This window comes from Heterocephalus glaber, unplaced genomic scaffold, assembly GCF_053883595.1.
Source record: "Heterocephalus glaber isolate CG9 unplaced genomic scaffold, H.glaber_assembly_v1.0 deba00001481, whole genome shotgun sequence".
Lineage (NCBI taxonomy): Eukaryota > Metazoa > Chordata > Mammalia > Rodentia > Bathyergidae > Heterocephalus > Heterocephalus glaber.
The window spans coordinates 9,388,442-9,412,329 of record NW_028258317.1 but is presented as its reverse complement, the minus strand read 5'-3'; the positions used below and the strand labels follow the sequence as shown (position 1 = coordinate 9,412,329).

The window sequence follows — 23,888 nt, the reverse complement described above, 5'->3', positions numbered from 1 at the left end:
AGGGAAATGAAAAAGTGCAAGGAGATCGTTGTCATCTATTAGACTAGCAACAATTAAAAAGAGCAATTACAACAGTGTTGGTGAGAACACAAGGTAATGAGTCTTTTATTATGCTTGTGGTGGCAGTGTGAATCCCTAAAACCTCTGGAGAAGTTCATCTGGAAATATTTGTTATGACTAAAATGGACATATTTTAATCCTTCACTCTCATTTCTGGGACTATAGTTTATTGAAATAAAGGCATCCATACATAAGGATATATATACAATGATATGTATTGAAGAATCACTGGAAAGTGAAAAAAACACTGAAAATTATTTGAGGGTGGAAATGTTTAATAAATTGTGGTACATCTATACTACGGATTTCCACATAGGAATGTGAAAATAAATAAGAAATTTATTACTTAACTATAAGTGATATTTATAATGTACTTCAAGAAAACCAAGTAGAAGAGTGAAATTTTAGTTTTGTAAAACTTACAACAACCAAAAAATCTGCAGATGATTCCATTATGTTTGAGAATTCCCAGGTTTTTGAAAGCATCAGGAGGAGGCAAGGAGGCTGGGAAAAGGTTATCAAGTTTTTTATTTATACAGCTTTGCATATCTTTATCTTTGCAGTTAGGTCGTTGAATTAAATCAGGAAGTATGGCATTTGTGAAATCACAATTTAAAAAGTAACAGAATATTATTAACATACTCTTCTGGGCTGGGGATTTAGCTCAGTGGTGCTGCCGCCTGCCTTGCAAGCACAAGGTCCCGAGTTCGATCCCTGGTACAAAAAACCCCCCAAAAGTCACTGAATTGAATTCATGCACTTAGAAAAGCTCCATAACATATTCTTCAATTTTAAGAACATTGTGAGATGGCTATCAATTTCGTTAAAAAATTCGCGGAAAACTAGTCCCATTGTAATATACACATACATGTATGTAAGTACATATATAAATAAATCGTACTGTGTATTCCTATTTCATGAGGCTTATAAATGTGAAACAAAATTCAGCTCAGTGTGACCCAGGAAATATTTTTCGAAAGACATTATGGTTCTCTTTGCTTTTTGGCTCACCTCACTTTCCCTTTTTGAGGATGAATCTGTTAACTACCTTGTATTTACTAGTCTCTCTCTCTCTCTCTCTCTCTCTCTCTCTCTCTCTGTCTCTCTCTTTTCTCTCTATTACATACACACACACACACACACACACTAATCCTCAGCTTACTGGCCTTGTATACTTGTATACAGTGTTAAATGTGAGTATGATTATTCAAATTTGGGAGATCAGACATAAATACACGTATTTCTCTGGATAAGAAAGGGAAAGTAATGGGAGGAGAGAACAATCAGGAAGATTGGAGGAGGCCTGGAAAGGAGACTGAAGGGAAAAAGTATATGGAAGTCAGTGAGAAAGAAAATAGTCCTAATAAAAGATATGTAATGAAGTTGACTTTCATTGAAATAACAATGCTATATTTTCATCTCACCTACATCTGCATCCATGTTTTCTACATAGGAATGTAAAACTAAGTTAGAAATTTAATAATTAACTATATGTGCTATAGTAAGCTATAAGTTATATAGTAAAGCCTATATAGCTCGCTAATGCTTTGGGACATGATTTGTTTTATATAAATGAGTTACATCAAGACAGATTTAGGATAAAAATCAGAGATTGGCCAAGGGAAGCCAAGGACCCATAGGGTATAAGAAAATTGAGAGAATACAGGCTTTAGTCCCACTGCATTATTTTTTCTTACTGACATAATGGACACTTTCAGAAAATTCCAGATGCTGAGTCTACAAAGTTATATAAATTTAATACACAAGTAATTATCCCATGAAGGATTATATACAGATTTAAATTGTGCATTAAGGCAGGAAGTGAGAGGAGGAAATTACAAAACACTAAAATACAGTAATCAATCTTGACTCTCAAACTGACTTTCAAAAGCTAAAATGTAATTGAGTAAGGTATATCTATTCCCATGGATGTCTCTCACTTTATGAGCCAATAGCCAGTTACTAAACAAAAAGAAGCTAAAGCCAGTTAGGCCATATTTTCTAAGACCCTAGTAACAAATGGTCAAAATAATAGTGAGTTTGATTTTTCTCTTTTATATTTTCAGTGATTTAAACTCATTATTAAATTATTTGAGTTTTATATTGCAAATACTTATTTCCATTATTTCTCTAATCATAAAAAGCAATATATATCTACAGTATAAAGTAGAAAATGTAAAATATGTCAGACTGCAAAAAAGAAGAAAATGCCATTGGTCTATTTTATTCTGATATTTTTCTATACATAATAATATAATCAGCTTTCACTTAAAATTATCGTAATGAAAATCTAAAGTCTGAATTTTTATCTAATAAAAACACTCTACAACTATTTATTAAGTGTTCAGTATAGTACCAGAGAAATGGCTAAAATAAATAAATAATTATTTGGATGAAGAGAAATAAAATAAGGATAAAAGTAGTTGATGTTAATGAAAGGGTAAAATTATTTATGCTTCTTCATTCTCCATGCACCACTGAATAAAGATTATTGTATTTATGGATAGCTAATTATTTCCATTTGTATTTTATATTTCCTTAGGGTGTAAGTGAGAGTGGCAAAGGAATGTATTATAATATGCTTAATGTTTTGCTGCTGTGACTGTCAATTGATTTTATTTTGTATACTTAGCCCTGTGTTATTCGCTTTTAAAGTTGGTCTGCATTCATACAGTATAAACAAAAAATTGAACTTACCAAGATCAAGAAAAAAATTTGCCATCTTTTAATGAAATTTTATTTTTTTAATTTATAGCACTTAGTATATTGGGTGTTCCCAATATAATTGTGTAAATATACTTGTATACTGAACAAATAATTATGAAGCAAACAAATGTGTAGCTGTGTTTCAGATCAAGAAATAGATTGTGAAGGGCACTCTAGACCTCAGAACTGTTCTTCCTATTTCCTGTCCAGGACAACTCCTCCCTAACTTTTAAGATCACCTTTACATTTTTTGTTTTCACAAGTAAACATACCATATGTATATAGCTTTCCTTAAATGAGATTTGGTGTTTTAGAACTTTGTATTAAAAGAGGAGTTATTTTCTCATTTATTTATTGTATGTAATACTGTATTCTCCAAGATTCATCCATCTTTTAGCACAAGATCAAGGGATACATATTTGTTATACAGAATTTCATTAGAATGATATACTCCAGTTTATCTATTCTATTGTAAATGAGCATGAGTTGTTTCCAGCTTTTACTAGAACTAGGCAGTTGTGATAATTTTTATGGGGAAACATCCTTGACACACATGTACAAGCAACTTTCTAAAGCTTAGGAATGGAACTTCTGGTTCAAAGGTATGCCCATTTTCCATTTTGTTGGAAAATGTCACCCTATTTTTCAGAATCATTATCCTTATTTACACTCCCACCAGCAGAGTACTGCATCATCATAAATGCAAGATGGCACACGGATTTGTCTCTGCTTCATTTGCTTTACTTTTATTCTCATTTCTGGAATACTAAAGTCCTGCTAAGTGGATAACACCAACTGATAAACCACTATATCTAGATATACAATATAATTGACAATTCAGCTAGAAACCCTGAAATCTGATTTCTGATTATTCTAATCCAGGCAACTTTTAGTTTGATCAAAGGTTCTTATTTTTAGCTAGTCTCTGTAATAGAATCTATTTGTTATTTTAATATAAATTTTTCCTGATTGCTGTTGAGGGTGAATACTTTTCATAGGTTTATTTTGGTTCCTTTTAGTTGAGTGGTTGTTTGAGTATTTTAGTCGTTTTCCTAATGGGTTGTCTGTACTTCTCTTACTAATTTTTGTAATTAAATTTTTAGTTTAGAGATTATAATAGACTCAAATGCATTTATAACATCAATAGCACTGAGGAAACACATTTTTCTTTTCATCTTTTTCCTTCACTGGTAACATCATGCATAACTATGGAACTCTGTGTGTGTGTGTGTGTGTGTGTGTGTGTGTATGTACATGTGTATAGTATGTAGGCATTTGTGAGGTTATTTCTATGCAATTTTATTGCCATCTGATTCTGTATATTTACCACCATATTCATGATAATGCTCAATTCCATTACTGGAAAAATTCTCCCTATTATCACCCTTTTATAATCACACTTACCTTTCCCACTGACCTCTCTCCCTGGGAAACCACTGATCTGTTCTCCAACTCTATAATTTTGCTCTTTCAAGAATGCTATACCAGTAGAATAAGACAGCATGATATTTTTGGGATTAGCTTTTTTCTGTTTAGCCTAATTACCTGAAGATTTATCTGAGTTTTTGCCTGAATGTATATTTTTAAAGCATAAATGTACTCTCAGATGTGTACATTTTCTTCTGAATTTTCTCCATTGTGATTCACCATTACATTTTTTTCTAATACTATCATTAGTAAGTATGCCTGTTTATGTGCACCCCCCTCTTTGCCCTTGAGATACAGTAACTACATGTCTACAGTTTTGCCTCAGTCATACTTTGAGATAATGCCAACAGATACATAAATATATTTAATGTAATAATATATATTTTAATATATAATTTAATATTATATATATACATAAAAGAGAGACACACACTTCAGGGAAAAATACTATATTTGTTCAACAGATGGCTTTACTCTTGTATGGGGGACCCTAGAGGATGTCGTATGTCACAGAAAACTGTGACACTGTACTGCCGCTATATGGTATGTCATTATACTGCCCTATACTGTTAGGCTTTAGAGAAGAAATTGAAAATGGATGTGCAGAAATCTCAATGACCAAGGTTACCCAAGCAGCAGTTTTACCATACTAATAAATGTCTAGAAGCTCATGACCACCATTTTGAGCAGCTCTTGCAATGGTACAGGCCAAAGATAACTTTTATTAATCTTATGATGTCTCAATAAATTTAGTATTAAAATATTTATACAAGTTTTTCTTTTTCTGGAGTGTGTAAAATTATTTTTTGGAAGACTCTGTGAATATCTTGGAAGATTCAGTTTCTGAATTTGATTTAATGAAACTCCTTTAAGACATAGACATTCCAGTATTTTTTTGGAATTGAAAATTGAAAAGTAAAATACATTATGAAACCCTTCAAAGTAGAAAAAATCTATGTGAATAAAATAACTCCTATTCTAAAATATGTTTGTTGTAAAACTTTCTATTTCTTTCTCAAAGATTTGACTTAATTAAACTACAGTTTTGAATGCATTTGCTTTGCTTCAAACATGGATTCCATGATTTTCATTTTAATTTTTTTCTCAATTACTACTAAGAATAAACAGCACTAACAATAAACACTTCTTTATGTAAATAAAGTTCTCAAGTTTTGGTGTGTATCAATTGTAAAAGTATTATATTTGCATTGAGCTTTATTCCTTAGCTTACTAAGACATCTCTAACTTATTTCTCGGGGTCTAGGATAAGCAAAATGCCTAATAGTTCATTGAAGTATGTTGATAGAGTGAATAAAATTTCTAGATCATTTTTGTTTATTGGTTTACCAGACGATAGAGTTGCTGACACAAAAGGTGTATTGACTTATACAAGTGCTCCTTATTATTGACAGGTTAACATATACCTCCAGATCTCTAAAAATCAAAGATTAAATACTGAAATTGAATACAAAGATGAAGAGAGAAAATTCCCTAAAGGTAAGTGTAATTAAAATTTTAAATGAACAAATCTTCAAACCTCCTTATTAGCCTTCCTGTTTAAAAAGTCTAATTTCCCCTTTCATCACATCTATACTCTTTCCCATAAACACACTATTAGTCACAGGAATTTTTTTGTTTGTTTGTTTTGGTACCGGGATCTAACTTGGGTCCTTGCACTTTCAAGGCAGGTGGCAGAACCACTGAGCTAAATCCCTGGCCCTAATCACAGGATATTTGAAGGTATTTTGAAATCTAGATTAAGAATTGAGGACAGAATTCCTTTAGTGAATTCTAAAGAGCTAACAGCTGTGACACATAGATCATTGGCTGCAGGAGCTTGAAAGCATGCTAGGGCTCATCTTTTCAATTTCCTTATCTGTAAAGATGAGGAAAAACGAGACTGTGGAAAGGTGGTTGACTTATCCAAGGATGTCCTGCAGTAGTCATAGAACCAAGTTTAGATTTCACGTGATTTAAGCCACATCAGTGTTGATCTTTTTGACACACATCAAGGATTGTTAACCTAGAAAATGCTTTGTCCACTCATTCAGCAAATTTTTATTGGTCACTCAGGCAATGCATTGAGCATTCTGCTGCAAAGGTGAATAAGACAAAGTGTCATTTTCTGTGTAAGTTGCCAGTTTCTGGAGAGTTAGACAAGTAAGAAGATGCATTACTGTGGACTGAGTTAAGTGAAAGTGAAGACATATGGACAGAATTCTAAAAAATCACTTTGAAGGACTCACCAGTTATCTCTCTCCAAGTCACTGACCATTTCTTTCAAGGCAACTCTGGATTTGACCAAAATGATGTGATTATCCAGGGTATTTCTAGTTCTATTGTAGTATATAGATTTGTGGTTTAGTAATTACTTTTGATTTTATTGTGTAAGAAGCACAGAAATAATAATTTTCTAAAAGTAAGTCTTGGTGCGTATCCAGAGGTACAAAACTACTTGGGTGTTTGACAAGTAAAATAATTATATAAGATAAGTGTATTTCTTCTTCACAGGGTGGCAGGCAAAGGATTTCCGTCTACATCTAAGAGCAGTGTTTCAATTTGTCTCCCAAGTATGTAATGTCTCATGTCTTTAACTTGGTCATGAAGTTTTTGTCAAAGCACAAATCATATAAAAACTGTGGCCCTCTCCCTTTTTACTACCTTTTCTCTTGCCTCTTCTTCCCCACCAACAAATACAAACAGATGAAATCAGAAATACTTCAGTTTTCTTTTTCTGTTCCAAGTCACATTGCAAAACACTCATAACTGAAATTCCTTGTGATCATTTTCAGAGCCCTATATCACATTACTTCAATACACCTGTGATTTCACCTGAAGTCCTGGTGGGCAGTTCCTAAGTACCTTGATGCTATCCCTTATCTTAATTCTACTGTGTTAATCATCAAAGCCACAGTTCTCATGTCACCAGTGAAGAAATGAAGAAAAGTTAGTGATTTCAAGGATGCCCTCAATCAGTGGAGGCATTCACTACCTCAATTTATTTTTTGGTGTGAAAATTCCAAGAGGAATTTCACATTGCCCTTGAGATGTCCCATAGAGCAACTGAGTACCAGTTACCTATCCATAGTAAGGAAAGGTTCAATAGTGATTTTGCTATTGCTTTATCTTTTTCTTACAGTTATTCTTGCTCCCTCACTCCTGATGATCTCTGCTCTCACTTCTATAATAAACTACCTCTACCCAAGTCTTTATCTCAGCTTTGCTGTGGGAAACCCAAGCTTATGATGCTTCAAACTTCTGAAGTTTTCTGATCATTATTTATACCTGTGATGTAAACTTAGTCATTATTGCTCTGATCATAGGATAACTTTTGTTCTAGGACTGAATCACTGGAATATACTCTCTATAAGACTAAAATAATTTAATGTACAACATCTACTAACTTGTATGTTAAAAATAATGGCATTAATCTGTTCAATTACGTAGTAAATAAAAAAACCGAGCAGGACAAGTTTGGCCAAGAAAACTGTGAAAATTGAGCTGAAATTTTACTTTCTGCACTAAATTTTCCTTCTCTAGAGTGCTGTATTGAAGACAGTGAGAGTGCACCATTTTTTGGTAGGTCCATTTGTATTACTGCTCAGTTTATTGCTTCCAACTGTTTAGAGTTTAGAAACTCAGTTTTAGGTGAAGTCTTTATTATTGTTTTTTTTTCTACTTTCCTCCTAGTTGTAAAAGTAATAAATGTTCATTGCAGAAAATGTAGAATAGCCAGAAAGCCACAAAGAAGGAAATGATAATCATGCATAATTATTTATCACAGAAATAACCACTGTTAATATTTTACCACATGCTTTTTCAGTTTTCAGAATGTGTATATAGGGAAATAATGAAAGTAGGGAGAAGGAGAGAGGGAGCAGTCTATATTTTTAGCCGTGTCCTACTTTTCCCATTTAGGAGCATTTTATGTCATTAAGAAAAATGTTTTTCTGATATTCTTTAAAAACCTACAATTTATACTTAATATTAAAATTTACAATTTTCCTTTATTAAAATAACACTGGGAAATATAACAAAACTCTAATATTTCTCATATGTAGAGCCCTGGTAATAGGAAAAATGGGTAAAAGAGTAGGTGCATGTACAGTAGGCCTGATGGTTATTGCCAGATTACTTCATGAGTGTATGAGCTATAAAGTTGCATGAGTGCCCCTGCTAACTTACATGGATCCTATTTTTGGTTTAATGCTACTTGATGTTATCATCTTGAAATTTGTGGTGGCTTTTGAAAAATAGTTCCCCTAATTTTGCTCAAAATTCCTCAAATTATGTACTTTGTCCCACTTTCATGAAAAAAAAAGAAGAGGAAAATAACATCAAGTTAAAAACACTTTATAATAGCATATTTTGAAAGGGATGACTTAAATGGAAATCTAATTTTTCCCAGTGTACTGTACTTTATTCTCTATTTGTCAATGGGCATTGTCCTTATAAACTTAATCAATTTATTGGTCTTGTATTCAATGGGAAAATAAAACTTAACTTAAAACTTTTAGCTGTTTAGGTTTATGCAAGAGCTGAAAGTATTATGACTCTGACTAAATAAAATTCAGCCATTTCTTCCATTGATGTTTTATTTCCACTTACACTGGTAATTCAAATAGTTGAATAGCATAGGCTATTCTTGTGCTGACAGTTAATTTAGTTTTGTTATATCAGAAATCATACTCTCTCCATATGTACCTCTTTATCTTTTGATGTGATGTTAAAGAGGGCAAATGTAGAACAAAAAAGAGCAGGTGATAAAAAGACAAGCCAGATGTTCAAAACGGCATTCCTGTTAAGAACAAATTAAGATGCTGGTGGGAGTGTAGACTGGTGCAACCCCTGTGGAAATCAGTATGGAGATACCTCAAAGAACTAGGACTGGAAGTCCCATTTGACTCCGCTATTCCCTTACTGGGGATCTTCCCCAAAGAATTAAAAGAACCATACCACAGTGATATATGTGCACCCATATTCATAGCAGCACAGTTTGTAATAGCTAAAACTTGGACACAGCCCAAATGCCCATCAACTGGAGGCTGGATAAAGAAAATGTGGGTTTTTAAAAAAATAAAATGGAGTACTACTCAGCCATAAAAAATGAGAAATTAGAGACATTTATAGCTAAGTGGATGCACATTGAGGTGATACTCTTAAGTGAAATAAATAGGACACACATGTGTAAATACCGAATAGTTTCTCTGGTGTGAGAAACTAAAAGTGTAAATAAGGACTAAATGTATAGTAGGTAATGTGAAATAGGAAGAAAAGGGACAAAGGGGAAGGAAGTGGGAGGGCTAGGGGAAAGGATAGAAGGGAATGGGATTAATATGAGAAAATGGAAAAATAGGAACAAAATCTTTGTAAATAAGGAGGACTGGAGGGGTTGAAGGGAGGGCTGGGCAAGGGTGAAAAAATAAGAACCAAGAGAGAATATGTAAAGGTGCAAATTTCCAATGATGAATGTCATTATATTGTATACCTAAAATGTACCAATGATTAGAATGAATAATCGATAATGTAAAATAGGAAGAAAAGATCCAAAGGGGTAGGGGTAGTGGGAGGGGCAGGGGAAAGGAAAGAAGGGAAAGGAAAAATGATGAGAAATGGAAAAAATGGAAATAAAGTCTTTGTAAATAGGGAAGGGTGGAGGGGGTGAAGGGAGGGCTAGGAATGGGGAAAAAATAAGAACCAGGATGCATTATGTAAAGGTACAATTCCCAAAGAGAAATGTAATTGTGTTGTATACCTACAATGTACCAATAAAAGAATTTAATACAAAAAAAAGAACAAATTAAGAAATATCTATATATCAACAATCAATCTATGGATGCTCATGCCTTTTCCTAGTTACTATTTTAACATGTTAATAATTTTAGAGTAGCATTGATAAGACTTATTCACCTTTAAATATATTTGTTTCATAAGAAATATTTTAAGCTAAATTCTCATTGTTTTTCTTCTTTAGCCAGTTATGATTGTACTAATTTTTAACAGTGTTTTTGAATTTTAACAGTTATGTGAGGTACAAATAAATTAAATCCTTAACAAATGATTCAATTTAATGGTTAATGATTTAATTAATTGGTTTTAGCCAATGATTTAAGATTCTTTTACCATCTTATACAGTATATAGTGCTGGCTACCTGGAAGCCCCTTTTTTTGGTTCACATTTTATCATTTATTTCTTGCAAGTGTCATTACACTGAAGTATTTTTCAGGACTTTTGATTGTGAGTTCTAGAGCCAAACTTAAATTATAACCCTAAGCTAAAAGTATGGAATATGCTGACTATTAAAGTACTTATATTTGCCCCTTGGATGTTATCATCCTATCCTTTGAGAGAGTGGTGGTGTACTTATACATGGGTAATCCCATCAAGGAGAGCATGCCAGCAGCTAAAACAACATGCTTGCTTTACTGAGCAATCCAAGCTCAGTATTACTTTCCTCCAAGAATCTACATTGACATTTTCTTATGTTTTACTATGAATCCAAGTCTAGTCTTTCCACCCCAAAATAGCAAATAGTCATGATGTCCAATCACAGAATGGGAAAAATTGCTTTACACGTGGATTAACTTTTAACTGCAAAGGAAATATAAAATAAAAAATACTTAAAAATATGATCCAATATGTAATGTTTGCTTTCTGTTTGAAAAGAAATACTTAATTCATAAAATCAAAATAACCTAGGAAACGATGAATGTTTATCAACTGGACAAATCATCTTAGAGCACATATAGTTTTAAAATACAACTGTTCATTATGCAAACCTCAATCAAATGGTTTTAGAATAATTGACAAAGAAAACTGACAATTCATTAAATAATTGCTAATCAAAGAAAGCATAATTGATTAAACTACATTTAAAATTACTTAGAAGTTCAAAGCAAGTAGGAAGTGCCTCAAATTCTGGGAAAAAAAGAGTATGTTTAAAAATGTAGAAGTAAAAAAAAAATGTAGAAGTCAGTGCATAACTGTCTCATGTTGTTTTAAAATGACCATAATATAAAAACTACTGATAGAAAAATATATTTTAATCACTCCATTTTTACTCACTAATCACAGCTACAAGGCCTAAAATTAGAGAATTGTGGTGATGATGTACATTAAAATTTTCTACAGTATTAAAATCAGCATTTATCTACCTTAGTTTTTCTCTATTTCTTTCTCTTTTTTTGATTCAATCATAAATTTTTTATGTGCTACAAACTTTCTCTTAGCCACCCTCTTTATAGCTGATGAGATTGTGGCTGGCTTGCTTCTCCCTTTCCTCACAATACTGCAAAGTTTATCTAGTATGTTATTTAGGCCATATTAGCTAGGGTGACATATAAGACTAATGTCAAAATAGTCTTTTCATGGGTTAGAAACGTTGAACATAGTTCCTACAATTCTATCTATTCTGACTTGGTATATTTTTCAGCGTATTTCCCCAGTTTTAGTTCAGTTTTCTGAAAAGTCTTAAAATACTGTATTATAGTAGTTATCTTTTGGAATAATTTGAATTACATTTATTTTTCAAATTTCTTAAACTTTTATTATTTTAGAAATATTTTCAGAATTCAGATTTGTGGTTCTGGGAAGTTACACTTTCCCCACTAAGTGCAATTAAGACTTTTCAAAAATGAAAATTTTTGATGGAGAAGAAAAGTTTTGATGGAGAAGAAAATTTTTGGTGGAGAAGAAGGTGAACTGGTTAGGTATATTGAGACATAAATTAAAAAAAAAAAGAGTAGTGAGTTTGCTAGATTTTCTTTATTTTCCTCATATATCCCAGATTTGGAGCTTAAAATAGCCAGTGACTCAGAAATCTTGAAGAGTGCACATCAAAGACAAAGCTTCAATAAAGCCTGTTCTCTCTAGCCAGAGAATCTACTGCAACCTAGCAAGACAGACATTTTTACATAATAACCACCGTGCTCAAATTATACAAAAAGCAAATAAAAAAATCGGGAAAAAAAAGCTGACCCCATCTCTACTCATGTCAACACAGTGATGAATCTAGACTTAAACACATCTGAAGCTATAACAAAGTACTCCAATATCACTTACCAGAGTGGTATCAGCAAAGACCCAATATGGAACTGAGACTTTCATCCCCTTCCATTGGTAATGAGGTTTTTCATCCTGTGATGTTAATGTGGAACTTTTTTAGTAATGTCAGAGCAGGCTGAATGGATAGCTGCAACTTTTATCACTGCTCAGCAGTAATGAAACCACACTCAATGTAGTGTTAATGGAGATCACATGGGGAGACAGACCTCCTATCACTGCCCAGCTCTAATGAGAAGGAGTAGGCAGTCTGGATTTCTACCTCCAATCAGCAGGACCATGTCACTGGCCAGTATCCCTTTTTCTTCCTGAATAAGGTCCAATAAAACCACCCGGAAAAGAGGTTTAAATAGAGTCTAGAGTCCCATACCATAAAATAAAAATGTCCCGGTTTCAATCAAATGTACGTATTATACCTTTATATAGTTACACCAGGAAGATCTCAAAATCAACAAAAAAGACAAGTAATAAATGCCAATGCTAAAATCACATAGATGTTAGAATTATCTACAAAGTTTTTAAACTAGTCATAATAAAAAAGATTTAGTGATTTATTGTATGTACGCTTGATATAAAATGATAATATAGAATGCCTCAGAAAAGAAATAGAAGGCTTGAAAGGAGCCAAATGGAAATTTTAGAACTGAAAACACAAACACCAAAATAGAATGCAGAGTGGATGGATTTAAGAATAGAAAGAGGAAACAGAAGGAATAACCAATGAACTGGAATATAGGACAGTGCAAGTTATTAAATCTGAAAAATGGAGAAAAAATAAACTAAAAATATTACCAGATCTAACATTTCTGTAATCAGAGTACCAGAAGAAAGGTAGAAAAAGAATAGAGATGAAAACATATTTAAATAAATATGGCTAAAATTTTCCTCAAATTTGGCAAGAGATATAAACCTACAAAATCAAGAAGCTGAACACATGATAAATAGAATGAATCTAAAGGAATTCTTGATTAGACACAGAATAGGCTTCTGAAAACTAAACATAAAGAAAAAATCTTGATGTTCAGATACTTATATTTTTATAAATATAAAAATTTTGAAATTTGGTATCTAATCTTAGGAAATTATTAAATAATAAAGGATATAAGAAGTCAGCATGGCAAGAATAATTCAGTTGTATGAATCAAATATGATTTCTGGTATTCTTATGAGTTTTAGTCACATAGATTCTTTGCCTTCAGAGAACTACTGAAAACACAGAACAATGTTAAAATAGCTAAATATTTGTATTAACAAGTTGCTTATGTCCTAGTTAACCAGCAACTTCTGATGTGACCATCTGTTTTACTATTGGAGAATGACATACTCTTCTTAGAAATGTTGATATACTCACATATTTTTTTCTCAGATTAGCATTGACATTTGTATTCCCATCTCTAGCAATTCATTTGTTAGAAATAGTCTAGTAGATTAAGAGTACCTCAGAGACAGTAACGTGCCCTTTAATTCCTTAATGTAGAAGAGAATATGTGGCTCATATTCATACCCAATTAATTATAACATTGTTTGTGAAAAGCACATATGTATTAATACTGGAACATATGAAGGGAGTATTTGTGCTAATAGATTCATATTTGTCCATGTTTTACTCAGTTTTCCATTACTGTAACAAAATACCTGAGATAAGGTTTATTTTAATTCACTACTTTGAAGGCTTCAGTCCATGGTGTTTTGTCCTGTTGTTGAGTCTGTGGTGAGACAGCACATTACAATGGGGGAAACTGATTTCTTCATGGCAGCCAGGTATCAAGAGAGATGGAATCTCCCTCCCAGTTGACTTTGTGGGCACAGGACTTCTAATATTCATCCCACAGGGCCCCACTCTTAAAGGTTCTGCACCTTTTAGTAGCACCAACTGAGAACTAAGCCTTTAACATGTGAGTATTTGGTGGGCATTTTAGACCCAAACTCTAGCAGTCAGTCTACAGAACAAAACTCTCATCAGATATAGCCTGTTTTCATACATAAACTTGAAACATGGTATACATTTTTTATTATTTTACTTTTCTATGTAAATTTGCTATACTAGACAACAAATGATTATAGCTTCATTTATATAAGTTTGCTAAGCTATGGAAGCAGGTAAAATGAAAGAAGCATTTCATAATTTGTCAGTTGGTGTTAGCAATTTACTCTCAATGCTTAGATTGGAATGATACTAGTACATAATCACATAATTATCTAAGGTAAGTGACCTAACTAACCTAAACCAAAATATTGATTCATTTTATTTCCAATATTTCAGTATATGAATTATAGAATTTATAATTTTTCCTAGTTAATCACATAGGTAAATTGAGTTCATAACATTTGAAATTCTCTGAACTCTTTAAAGTGTCAGATGCAAGAATTAACAATCTGGATTAATGAATCTTGAAAGTTTTTCTTAATGCATTGCTCTATGTTTGTGTGTGTATATATGTCTGTGTGTTTTTATATAATTTCTTTACACATATATAATTCATACACCATAAAATTCAACCATTTTGAGTTTATAGTTTAATCATCCTTGTGACTGGTTTCTTTCAAGTAGCACAATATTTTCAAGGCTCAATTGAAAAACTGATGTGGTAGCATGTATCAGTACTTCATTTTGAACAAAGCCCCAAGAAACAATTAGACAATAAAATGTCAAAGAAAGAGCACACTGAGCTGGATTCACCATACCTCTGTGATTTGTTGATAAAATTATGAAACATGCACACAGGCACTTAATCTATTTGTCAAATAAGTTTATCATTTCAAATGTTGACTGTGTTGTGGTTAATATTTATATAGCCATATGTCTATGTCTTTATTATCCATATCTTTCTGCAGCTCCAAGCACTGTACTTGGAAGAAGATATTGCTTCATAACTGCTGAATGAATTAGTGAATCATTGTGAACAAGGAGTCTGCTCAAAAGTTGCCCAATCTCAGTTGCTGTTGGATTTCATACTAGAGAGAGACATTAACCAAGGAATTTTTTTGAAATGTGCACATAATGGAAAACTATATCAATAAGTAAAAAAAAAAAAAAACAGAAACAGAAACATAAGGGAAATAAATTATTTTATAGATTACTGGTGGATAAGAAGTTATCCTTGCATTTCTAAAACCATGTATGGCCAAGGAACAAAACTGATAAAACATGCCTATCAAAGAAGTCAAAACAGATGAATACATAGAAAATTACTAAAACATACCAGCGAGTGTACTGTTTACTTTCAAGAATGACCTGCCAGAAAATCAATTTGTCTTGATGAATACTGTGAAAAGGACCAGAATTTTCACAGCAAATCTCCTGTACCTGGATGGCCATTACATTTTTTCCATTTCATACACCAAGGGAACATAGAGGGCAGAGCTAGCTGTGTGAAATAGTGAAACCCCCGGGAGGGCAGTGAAACACAATTCAGACAAAGCAAACAACCTTCCAAACAATGCCAAAAATCTTAAGCAGACATCTTGTGGAACAATGGTGCTTTCAAAGGAGAATAAAGGCTGATGTATGTATTTTAGGGAATCAAGTCACTATAAAATGTCTTGACAGAAGCCCTGCTAGTTCCAAATATTCTGCAGTTTTGCCCAGATGTATTCTTGATTTTCTAAATAGTGCTTGCACTGAAATGTCAGATGAGTTGGGTGTATTTTATGCTAGCTTTGTGGATGATTCAGATGCCTTTTGTGATTTGCTTGAAGAGCACAGGCTAAGAACTGCAGTTAAGCTTGAAGGTAGCACTAGTTTTTATGTTAGTGATCTTTGTCAAAAGTGCTTTCCAAATCTAATTTATAAATCAAAAGTACTAAGAAGAAGGAAAAGAGTTATCATATCACATAACTCCTGTTTCCTTGGTAGAAGGGTGATTAACTGGGGAGTATTAAATGTCCTTTTTAATATTACCTGGATTTGAAAAAAGTCTACTAATAGATTAGTTGCTTTAAAATTATCTAAAGTTAAAAAAATTATCTAAAGTTCAGAGTACATGAATAGAGCAGTAAGTTTAACATTGTTTCCAAAGAAGTGAAAAAATTTAAAAAGATTGAAGATCTTACTGTAGTGTTTTAACTTATAAATTGCTAGTTTCAAGCATACAAAACCAATTGTGGAACAAAAATTGTAACTCAGAAAATCTGGAATTATAAATCTTCAAACAATAAGATAACTTGATCACTATAAATGATGGAAGATATCAATAAATTCATCCCTTGATGTCATCATATCTCATATATTCTAATTTCTCATATGTATCTCATAATTTATAATGTATCATAATCATACCTCATACTCTTTGTATTTTATTATGAGTACCTCTGAGTAATACTACATAGAACGTTAATTTTTTAGTTTTTGTGTAAGTCAATAGAGTAAAATTATTATTGCCTCCTATGTGCTAGGTGCTTTGCTAAATGTGGTACTTGCAAAATGACTAAGACAGGCCTAAGCCTGACAAATTCCTAGTCTAGTAGGAAAGATAGATGCTTTAATAAGTGATTTTACTTACACTAATAACCACAATATAAATATACACAGGGATCAGATATTTCCCAGAGAATGAAACAGTTAACAATGCAGAGGTGCTGGCCAGGAAGATGTTTCTGGAGGAAGATATATATGAAAAGAGGCTTAGAAATGGCAACAACTGGGAAAGACAGAAGTACTTCCAGGTGCTGGGCCTCCCTATGCAAAGGCAAGAAACAGGATACATTGTAACATGTTCTGGAATCCAGGGAATTTAAATCATTTCTACTTGAGTTATGTCTTTCTAAATAAAAGCAAGAAAAACTTCACATACCACAGTCATTAATTTGACACCTTTCAAAACAGTGCAGACTAGAATAGCCTAGTTTTAAAATGACACTAAGATTATGTCTCATAAAAATACATAGATTTTCTTTAATAGGTTTTTTCTTGCCTTATGAACAGATATGTTTTTTCACTGTGATTAAAAACAATGATCTAAAAGTATATCTTATGTTATCTGTAGATGCATCCTAGTTTTTTCTAACAGCTGTGTGACCATAGGCAGGCCACTAATTTTTAAGCATCTGTGAAGTAAAGCAGCCAATCACATTCTGGTTTTGACTATATCCTTTCTAAGGAGAACTACCCAACAGACAACCTCTGTTATCTAGGTGGTCATCATTTGTATCTCAAGTTCATTCATCTGCTACCCATACTTCCTTTGAGGAAAGAACCCAATTATTCCTGTGAAGCATAGGTGTTTGAAAGTACATACCTGTATCATTCACCTTATACACAAACAAGAAGTAATTGCATAATATTTTCTTTTTTCCCATAAAAGTAAAAATATTTGGACTTTTAATGTATAAAGTTTAGGTTCTGATTCTTAGAGGACTTTACTAATTAAGGACTATGGTCTCTGGGACTTGAGAGGTAAACAGTAAACTATATCCCTATTATCGCAAGTTCACTCTATATTTTATCCTGACTTTTTTCTATGGTACAACAGTAAATGAAAGAGAATATGAGAGCTTTAGTTCCTGGGAAAGCATCTGCAAACTGCTGGCTACCCTCCCTAAGCTTCATGTTTTGAATCTGTAAAATGAACAATAATACTGAACTGTTATTTTGCCTTTATATATTGAATATTTGTGTGCTACACTGTGATAATTTTATCCTTATTTATTTTAATACTCAGATGAATATTATGACATATTTTCACCCCCATTGACTGAGGAGGAAACTGAATGAAAGATGCTACGTAATTTGATTATATTTTGGCTACTGAGTGGATATGAACCAAAAATGAAGCTGAGTTCATAGTCTGTATATGTAGCTGTTATACTTACTGCTTCTGTACTTTTTAAGGTTGTGGTGAATATTGGAAAAGTTAATGCATATAATGAATTCCTGGAAAACCACCAGTACTTGACAAATATCAATTTTCTTTCATTCTTTTCTGCTATCTTATTTAAGGGACCTATGAGTGAAAATAGATTCATGAGCAATGTATTTTACTACAAAAAAATCATACAACAACAAAGATCTTTTAATGGATTAAGGAACTCATTTATATGCCATATAAAAATATGATTTTCCTTTTGGCTTCCAAAAATTGAGTTTACATAAGGTCTTTAAAGATTTCAAAATTATTTTTCTCTATGCTAAATTTTTGATGATCTGCTAGACTGATTTTCTATAACAGATCGGTGACTTCTCATTATTCTCTCAGAGTACTAGACTGCTCGGAGACACCCACAGACACTAGTAAGGCTGAGTCTTGTGGCTGACAGATTCTCTAGGGAGGAGAAAGAAAAAGAGCTTTGCTACATGAGATGCATTTAATATAAAATAGTTATGCAAAAATAAGAATGTGTTCTTCACTGACAGTTCAACTTTTCAGATTTTAAGTTTCTGTAGTAACAAAAAAGGAATGGAATGTGAAATCCCAGAAACCTATGTGTACTAGCCATTTTTGTACTCCTTTTAAATGAAAATAGAGTTTTGTCCATGTGATGTAACTTAGCATAGCCCTATTACCATGTGAGGGACTGCTGTATTTCTCTTTTTTTTTTCTTTCCTTAAATTCTTTTATTGGTACATTTTAGGTAAACAATACATTTACGTTTATCATTGGGTGCTTGTACCTGTACATGATGTATCTTGGTTCTTATTTTTTCCCCATTACCTGTATGCCCTTCACCCCCTCCATCCTTCCCTATTTACATAGACTTTGTTTCTATTTTTTTATTTTCTCATAATTTATATATATATATATATATTTTTTTTTTACTAGTGAGAATGCAGCGTAATGTGAGGTATAACAGAGAACAATTTCTTTTTGTTCTACCAGGGTCCATCAACTTCATGGTTTAACTGTAACCATGATCAAAATTTGGACATAAAAATATATTTTAAAATGCCATCAAAGCAGTTTTTCTCAGATAGCAGGTTTTAGAAATATCAGTAGCTCAAGGAGAATTATAAGGTGATTTTAGGCAGTGATTTTCATGTAGCTTTGGCCATGTCTGGTGGTGAAATATGGGAGAGTAAATTGGCTAAGTTAATCTCATTTCCTCTACATATTTTTTCTGTAAAATCCTTAGATAATGAAAGCAGATATTACATAGTGAGGCATGTTTGAGCTATGGAGACTCAGCTTTTTATTCTATATAAATAAGACTGAACTTAAACTAAGAGTAATATATTTTTCTGCTTCATATCAATATAGGAAATATAAGGTGGGACAATTTTTATGGAATCTCAAGGTGTGAGTTTGAAATTATTTGAAAACGATCTGTCTAAAAACATTTATCAACCCATTTTTCTCCAAGAAGGCTCCCCAGATGTCCATTAGCCTCAGGGATGTGTTAGTATTAATTTTCAATTCTGGGTAGTTTGTAGTACACTGAAGGACAGATCTGGACATACACAGGGAGTCTAATCCATCCTTAGTCATTCCAATGGTTATGGAAGTTTTCTAAGAACTTGGACTACAAGCCAATGCACTGAGTTACAAAGAAAATACTCTATTTCTTTGAAACAAGTCACTAAATCAAAAGTGACAAGCCACCAGGAAGTCGAAGAATTTTTCAGAATATTTCCCCTCCGATATTCACTAGGGCAAGATTTGAAGTCCATCAATGAAATACACTGTGTTGCCCATCCACCATGTATTGAGCCAGGTTCCTTCCTAGTACAAAGGAAGGATATGCTGGTTTGGCTAATGTGGTGGACATTTAAAGATATGGCTGGGAACTTTGGATTTTTTTCCGAGGAACGATAAAGGATGAAAATATATACTTATTGACTTTTTACTATGTACTAGGCACTGGAATAAACCTACAACTTAGATTATTTCTCAGGAAACATTAAATTTTTTGGTGCCTCTCACTCAATGCTTTCTCCAAACCAGAGAGTTAGTCTTGTGAAAGAATGAACTTAAAAATTTAATCTTGCACTTGTTATCACACAATTAATTATGGTGGAGACAGTCTTCTAGTTCTAGGGTCATTATCCTAGTAACTCCTATAATATCTAATTAGGGTTATTCATAGAATTTAGTGAGAACAGAGTTATATATAATTTTTAAAAGTTTTTTATTGGTATATGTTTGGAGTACATAATGTTTACATTCCTTGGGTAGGGTTGGTGTATATACTTAACACATCTTAATTTCTTTTTTTTTAAATCACCTTTCTCTTCTCTCTTTCCCTCCTCCTTTTATCTCTTGATCCCTTTCCCACTTGAAAAAGAGCTATCTGCCCATTTCCTATTATCTACCGTTTATTTTGTTCTTTATTTTTAATTTGGGTTTCTCATGTGAGAGAAACTGTGGAATATTTATGCTTGTATGTCTGATTTATTTCACCTAACATTATCGTCTCAAAGTACATCCATTTTTCTACAAATGACTCAAATTCATCTTTCTTTATAGTAGAGAAGTACACCATTGTGTGTAAATACTACATTTTCTTTATCCATTCATCTATTCATGGACATATTTATCACTGGTCATTAGAGAAATGCAAATTACAAAACACTGAGATTTTATCTTGTCCCAGAAAGACTGGGCATCATCAAGAACTCAAATAATAACAAATGCTGGTGAGTCTTCAGGGAAAGAAAAACCTTTCTACATTGTTGGTGGGAATGTAAATTAGTATAACCACCATGAAAATCGTAATGAAGATACCTCAAAAAACTAAAACTAGAAATTACATTTAACCCAGGTACTCCCCTTCTAGTTATCTTCCCAAAAGAGTTAAAGACAACACATTACAGTGATACATGCATACCTATGTTTAAGTAGCACAATTCATAATGGCTAAATCTTGGAGTTATATATAATTTTGCTAAAATAAATTCTTTAATTTTAGCTTAATTCTGACAGTAAAGAGAATTAGCACATCACCCTCCTACTAATGTTGTCCCTCTTTGTTATCCATTCCTCCCCAAGGGAGAAACATCTATTAATATGTTTGGTCAGAGTTCCTTGTTCATTGGAGTACAAGTAATCAATTTGAAATATTAGTTGCCTACATAAGTATTAATTAGGGTTAGAAAATTTCCAGATATGAAACCCAAAAGCATGTTTCTTTTTTTTTTTGTAGATTTTTAAACTTTAAAGCAATTTAAATTGTTCTCTGAAGAAGTTATTTTTGTATGATATATAATAGAATCTTAATTGTTATCTTCCTCCGAACTCATTGTTTAGCCATATGTTCCAACATTAGTAATTTTACCAGGTTTGAAATTCAAAATTTAATATGTTCACTATTTGTCTTTTAACTTCTTATGTACAATCTAGTAATATACTCCAATATGACTTGTTGACTTTAAAAATCATATTTGTTTGTAGAAAATGTGCTATGTGTGCATATACTCTTTTAGAGCCTTAATAAATTCTAATGTTTAATAAATAATTGGGCATATTTATTGCTTCCTTACTAATTCTTAAACCAGCAATGTTTTGACTCGTTTTACTAGTGACCTTAACCTTTCTGAATTAGAGATATTCCAGCAGAAGGAAAATAAGGAAATTTCCCAACCCAGGGATGTTTGTAATGTTACTTCACATAGCACAGTTCATCTCAATCTCACATTTCTTTTTTATTTAGCAAAAGACAATGACCTCTGTCCTATTACATTTTTGATAAGAGAAAAAAATGTCATTGATTCAAAAAATACCCCTGTTGGCTAAAACAATCACGGTAGGTCTAAATCATCCTAGTATTTCATACATGAGCCAACTGAGTCTTCATGAGGTAAAAATGTAGAGGTAGGCCTAAAATTCAGACAAGGTATCAGCATTTATTTTAATATGCTCTTTGTAATATGCAGTATGTTAAACATCATTTAATTTCTTAAAATATTTACTATTATTTTCATTTTTTAAGTGAGAAAACTGAGGTTCAAAAAACTCAAGCAATTTAACTCATGTTTATTCAACCCATTAGTCTCTTATTCATCCAGTCCAAAATAGAGGCAAATATTTTGGTTTGGTGGTTTTCCCTCTTTCATTTTACATCAATTCCACTGACAATGGATAGCAAGTTTAATACATTAATTGGAGAGATGTCTTCTGTGAATATCCATATTCAGGGACTGCCAATCCTGTTAATTAAACTTTGTTTTCCTGAAACTCTGTGGGAAAGTCATAAAGGAAGATTATTTGCTGAGTGACCATTTCTGTTTAATAATGATAGAGTTATGGATGAAAGGTTTTTGTAACTATTTTGAAAGTATTTTTATGTAAACTTTTACACTCACCTATAATTAATGTTAATTTGTTTCACCATACATTTTTAATTTTGAAACTTTCTGTCAGGATAAATTCATATTCTGCTAGGTGAACATTATCCTTTATAATTTAATAAAATATAAGTATTCCACAGTATGAATGTCATTTAAATAAATAGTTTGAAATGTGCTAAGTATGGCTTGTGGGCTTACTTAATTCACAGAGAACAGGTTTCAATTTTCTCTGGCATGATCCTTCTTAGTTAAACTAAATTACATAAGCTTTAACAACTGAAAAAAATGAAGGAGGTCTATTTATGGTGTGAAGTGGAAAGAAGTAGCAGTAGCCAATTGTCTTTGCCCTAATTTCCCCCGATATAGCTGGAGATGAAGGTGATGTTACTGTCTCTATTGGACTTGTTACTTTTGGGTTTTAGGTTTCTTGGTTTGATTTTATTGAGGAAGTTGAGAGATGTTGAGTTGGACCTCAAGTCATCATCTGACAAGAAAAAGAAAGCTACACACTGTCATTACAACTTTCTTTGGTCATCTTCTCTCCCAGGGTGCCACTCATTAAAGTAAGTCAGTCTAGATCTTAACTGCTCTTACTCAAGGCTAGCACATGAGAAATACTAGTGGGCTGGAATGGCTTAAGATTTTGCTTCATCATTGGATTTAGTATTTGCGAATTTTAGAAATTAAAACATGTCTTTGGCTAGATTACAATGACTAGTAGAAAAGTATATCCAATTGATCAACTTAAATCTCAACATAAATTTATTATTTAAGTACAAAGCAAAATCTTACCTTTTATTGGTATTTTTAAAAGAAAATAAACATGATTTTAATGTTATTAAAATAGCATAATATTGAAAAATGTACAATACATCTTAATTTCAACTAAGTATTAATAAGCACAGTTTTAGGAAATAATCTGCATAATGAAAGATATATGTCTGTGCAGGAGGAGCTAATGACTTATATTGGGAGGGGATGGCCCCTTGCAGAAACCAAGAACCTCCACTGGACTCCTCAGATGTTCAATAAGGAAGTGAAGTTCATGATAGGACTTTGTTATGCTACATGAGAAATATAAGTATCATTTGTTTAAAACTGTTCTCAATATTTGGCTTTTCAGAAAAAGGAAAAATGCAGCCCAAAACCAAGACATTTCATCATTTGAGTTTCATTATAAAAATGACAAAAACTTATTGGCTTGGAAATATTAAAGGCAACATGATGTGCTGTTGGATTCTGTTAATAGTTGTCAAATCTAGAGAAATTTCAAGCAAGGGCAAAGGAGAGGTGCCAAATGGAAAACTTCTGAGTTTTCTATGTGGCTCTCTCTGAGTTAAAACGTATTCTACATTTGGAATGTTTTTGCATTTAGCTTGTGAGGTCTGGCAATTAACATACTGTAAACCAGTC

General features: G+C 32.5%; 1 long non-coding RNA gene across 1 annotated transcript in view; it reads left to right on the top strand.

Annotated features, from left to right (window-relative positions):
• Window positions 1–23,888, top strand: part of LOC110349978 (uncharacterized) — a 259,222-nt gene that overhangs the window by 228,381 nt on the left and 6,953 nt on the right. The window contains exons 7-8 of the long non-coding RNA XR_002396213.2: window positions 5,607–5,691; window positions 22,898–23,038. This is a non-coding gene — a long non-coding RNA (uncharacterized LOC110349978). The remainder of the gene's footprint in view (window positions 1–5,606; window positions 5,692–22,897; window positions 23,039–23,888) is intronic.